The 5,244-nt window shown below is 33.1% G+C and overlaps 1 pseudogene; it reads right to left on the bottom strand.

Moving 5' to 3' along the window:
- Positions 1-3,060: 3,060 nt before the first annotated feature.
- The window catches only part of LOC108756163, a 6,738-nt pseudogene continuing 4,554 nt past the window's right edge, over positions 3,061-5,244 (bottom strand).

The following is a 5,244-nucleotide window of genomic DNA, read 5'->3' as shown; positions in this document are numbered from 1 at the left end:
CTCTCTCTCTCTCTCTCTCTCTCTCTCTCTCTCTCTCTATCTCCAGCGAAAGGTCAGGTCAGGCAGGGAACGCGCCGTGAAGGCAGAGGGCGTTTTCCCCGTCGCCGTGTTCGCGAATAGATCATCGGCGGAATGGTCGGGCCTTCATCATCGTGGTGTCACCCGATGCCGTCATAGACGGCCCGTCATCGTCGCCGGTTCGCGTCGTCCCCGTGACCGACCGACAAGCGGATATGACGAGGACCACGCCGAAGGTGGCTCGGCTGCGGCTCGTCGCGCGTACAGAACTGAAATCGCGAACGAAAAGCGACGTCGTCTCTGTCGACGAAAGACGGCAGCGGCGGCGTCGTCGCCGAGGTGGGGGTTGGCGTCGCGACGGCGACGGCGTGCGGAGGTTGAGCGCGCGCATCCGTTTCGTACGCGTTATGTCGAGACGAGACCACGTCAAAGTGGCCCTCGAGTTCGACCGAGTTGGTGACCGAGGCGATGACTTAAAGTTACCTTCGGAGTTGTCAAGCCGGCCGTCCTCTCGGATTTCGCATTCGACGAATGCGTTCTCCGATTGTGATAATCTAAAAAAAAAAAAAAAAAAAAAAATTCAAATGCTATTTACGGTTTGCACCTTACAGCAGTGCATTGCGCAATACACGGAATGTGAGTTATTCAGAGTGTTGGGATGTTAAAATAATGTAAAAAAGTTTTGTATAAATGTATAGTATTTTATGAAAAATTCGTGATTCTTTTTGATTTTAGACTTGTTACGATTGATGACTTTTTAACTATAATGCTATTGTTTCTTTGAATGTTGCAACCTTTCTTCTCATTATTTGGTAATATAAATCCATTTTTAATAGTAACATAATTTGGAACATGTGTTCGATAAATTAATTAGTTAATGAAATGACTGATTAAAACTACAGAATTAAGAAATAAAAGCACGATACGATTTATAATATTTCACTTATTAAAAATTTCTTTAATGAAGAATAATAATATTTCTTCGCGAAAACAAAACTTTGTACAAAATAAAGAATTTTTAAACATAATGTCCATGCATTCTTGCACGAAAAATTGTCTTATCTTTATACAAAATATTTTTTTAGTAGTAATAAATGTCAATATTTAATTAATATCCGCAAATGTGAATAAAAGATTGGGTATCCAATAGATATTCCATTAAATATTCATTAAGCAGTGTGTGCGGTATAGATGTATAAGTCTCCCATATGTAAAATTTAAAAAAAAATCGATATTATTGGATTGCAGATACTATTAAAGTTTGCCTGTGAAATTCATGATTATCCTTTTATATCAATCCTCTTATATGATTTAATATGACGATTTAATATGTCTATTTGAAATTAACCGTCTGTTTTCCCAAGGTCTTATGTTCGATTAAAATCGTGCGATTCAAAGTTCTCGCTTTACTTAATTCCAAATTCGATGAGACTTAAGTCGATTACATAGATATTCTCTTTTTAGGCCATGCGATTATCTTCTTCTACTGCCCTTTCAAATTAACTTTCGACAAAATTGCGATTTTTTGCTGTGAGACGATCAAAACCCGTGGGAAAGATCGGAATTACCCCTGTCGTTCTATGCTTTTTATAGCTCATAAAACGTCTGTCTCGTCGCTTCCTATTCTTCTTTTCTTTTCTCATTTGTTCTCTTTCTTCCTTTTTTTTCATTTCTATTACACATCGTACGATAAAAATGTGTAAAAGGAAGACTACAGGTATCGATAGTAAGAACATATTGATTGATTCTCTTCAATTTATAATAAAAATGTTCACATATTACTCACACGTTTCATTAACTTAAGAACAAGCCGCTCGTTTTTCTTATCCTTCTGTACAAGGTGTTCTAGAATAACGGAAAGTACTTGCCAATTCTCGTTATTTATTCCCATCGTTGTATCAAGCAATACTGAGAAAATTAAAATCAGATATCTTTATTGTTTTATTATCTTTACTTATAAATAAAATATTAAAATGAAATAAATATAAGTAAATTGTCTATATGAGTCTCCACAGGTGTTTGTAAATTATATATTTATATGGCGATAAAATATAATTCGTAAGCAATTGGTATGTACTTATCAACAAAATCAATTACAAAAGCAATTAATTTAATACATTCTAATTTTTTGCGAATTATATCTTATCGCCTTATAAATATACGAGTATTATTTACGCACTAATCGCGGAAGCTCATTTATGCAATTTACTTATATTTGATTTAGATTCTCGAAAGAGAGCCACACAAAACTGTTTTTTTTTTTTAAATAAAAACGTGAAAAGTAATTGATATATCCCGCGGTTGCAACGTATTATATTACTTTTTAAAGTTTCAAGTTACAATTTCATTAAAAATACTCGAGGAAATAATCAATTCTACATACAGCAATGACGTATGTAAACTTTTGAAAAAAATATATGCAGAAAATGTTTAAATTACATATTTTGTGTATTTTATTGCTTTTCACATTTTATATATTAAATAGTTATCACATTTATATTTATATCAAATAAATTCTTGGGGTAAATATTCAGCGAATCAATAAGATTCCAAACCTAAGTACTATCATTTCCTTGAAAAATCAACATTGTAAACAAAGTCGACAGAACATGGAAATTACGTCATAAAGATCTTTAAATTAATATGAAAATTGTATAGATTCCCATTTTCCTCTAATTAATATATTCTCAAATGTAAAAACATAAAACTTGTATACAAAATATATTCTTTTTTTCTGTCTTTACACAACTTTGAAATTTATGTGAATTAATTTAAAAAATAATAGTAAATGGATCATTGATAAATTGACCAATGATAAACAGTCTTTTCGAAAAATCAGGTTTGCCTGCCACGATGACTTATATTGACAAATTGTCGGAAAAGTAGGAAGATGTGTAAGTACTCGTTACAAAGTAGGAATACAATACTTGTGCATATGTACACAAGGTGCCGCGTTTACGTGTCATGTCTCACGTGTGGGTTACAAGGTATAGCTCGAGGTCGTACTGAGTGGGTTGCTCTCGAGTGGGGTCGTCGCTACTCTCAAGCGAATTTCTCCACCGGTCGATGGCTTACGCTTGCGCGCTGTTGCCTCTTCAGTGGCAGCCTTACTCCCGAGTTGTGTACCAAATTTACGCAGTGAAAACAACTTTGATACTCACCCATTAGCTGCGAGTGAAGAAGATTAACGTGAAGATTCGATAACCTGAAGATCATACCGATCATATTCGATACAATCTCGAGACATCGTCCTCTTTTGTCCGCTTTGAACTTTCTCAAACTCAGTGTCGAAGTTTATAAACTTATTTTCTGATATTTTCTTTATTGAGGGTGACTTTCTTTATTGAGGGTCGACCAGACTCTGATTAATTTAATGGTAGTTAAGTCGATCAGCACAGAATCGTTTAAGACAAAATATTTAAGACAGTTCGTTGTTCTTAATCTTTTTTCGATAGATTAAATATAATTCTATTGATTATAATTTAGTAATTTTATTCATGTTACATAATAAAAGAGTGTTAATTGAATTAATTTTATAGTTTGATCTTCTATGAATCGTAATTGGATAATAAAACGCTTCTATTTTCTTATTTTTTTATTAAATATTATAATTGTTTTTTAGATTATCACAAAAGTATTATAAATAGCTATGCAGGTACAAGTGGCATTTTTCTCAAATCCCCAAAAATGCATTTCACTATCAAATTGATTGGATATATTTCCATTTTGAGTGAGACTTCTCTCTGTTTAATTTAACTGAAATATCTTGGTCATAAGAAACAATAGAATAACATTGAAAAGATATTTGCAAGTTATTTTAGAAATGATTTATGTGTAACAAATATTTAATTCTCTCAGATTAATACCTGTAATTATAATACATCTTTTAATCAAGTGGTGATTGATCGAGATGTTAAGTTTATTATTAATTTATTTAGAAATTCAACTCGAAGTTGATGATCCACTGTAGTGTCAACATAATTTTGATATGACGACCTTTTTCGTCTTGAAAAAAAACGATAGAAGTTAGTCTTTCTTTTTGTTTCGATAGCTTGCTGTGCGCTTAAAAATTTTATTTTTTCATATTTTACTTATCTTCAATTTTTATATAAAATTAATTTCGATTTTATCGTAATTGGATAGCTATATATAAATTAATAGATGTTTACAAAGAATATAATACGTGTGCGAATAAAACGTGGAAAAGTTGCTGACAATACCGGAACCAGAAGAGAGATGGTCAAGACACTAGTGAGAACACACAGTCTGCCGATAAACATGCCGGGAAAAGTTTTCGGTGTCATGTCGCCGTAACCTACAGTGGTTATCGTAACTAAAACCCATCATAAACCTCGCGATGTACTGTCAAAATTTGTTATTGAGAATTTCCTGCAGTGTTACAGCATAAAAAGCCAGAACATAGCTTTGATATCTCACAAATTTTGCGAGAATAATATATAATATTTAATCCACATTCTCGAAGATCTGAGACAACAATAGTCTAGAAGAAATTTTCTTAAATTTATTTAACTTTATCTTTAAAGCTAATATATATTTATATGCAATTACACAGAAAAAAGAGTTCAAATCAAAGTCTAAAACTAGATTTTAAAAGTTTTCTTTTTTACAGAAAACTAAACTTTCAGCAGATTCTACTGTAAAAGTCCTACTTCCGTTTTATTTAAACCGCACCTAGAACTATGCCCTTAAAATATTTAGCTCTAGCTCTCGTGAAACCAGAAGTTGAAATGTACCTGCGAGCGTTCAACGTAGAACATGAAACTGACAGGATTCCTAGTATGAGGAAGAAGACTAGTAAAGCCAACTCTTTGGCGGACGCCTTAAAGATGTGAATAAGAATTCCAAGTCCGGACAAGTGCCTCGTCAACTTGAATAGTCGTAAAGCAAGCGCTATTGATAGGAGTTCTAGATAAAAGTTTGGTTTTGTCAGAAACTTCCTATAGAAGCTTATCGTTACTACTAGATCAATTACATTGACTGATGACATAGTAAAGCGCTTCGGGCTAGGATTTATTTGCAATTAAGTTTCATAGTGCTTATTATGTTAACAGGGTCAACGATAGCTCGGTTAATTGATTATAAATTAGAACGAATTAGCGTTATAATAAAATATATATGATATATACTCAGAGAAAAAGACATAGTTATAGCAACTATATAGGCGATAACTATACAAGTGTTACGTTATAATAGAGTTAATGCAAT

This window comes from Trachymyrmex septentrionalis, unplaced genomic scaffold, assembly GCF_001594115.1.
Source record: "Trachymyrmex septentrionalis isolate Tsep2-gDNA-1 unplaced genomic scaffold, Tsep1.0 scaffold97, whole genome shotgun sequence".
Classification (NCBI taxonomy): domain Eukaryota; kingdom Metazoa; phylum Arthropoda; class Insecta; order Hymenoptera; family Formicidae; genus Trachymyrmex; species Trachymyrmex septentrionalis.
Note: the sequence above shows the minus strand (reverse complement) of the source record. Positions and strands in the feature narration are given on the sequence as shown.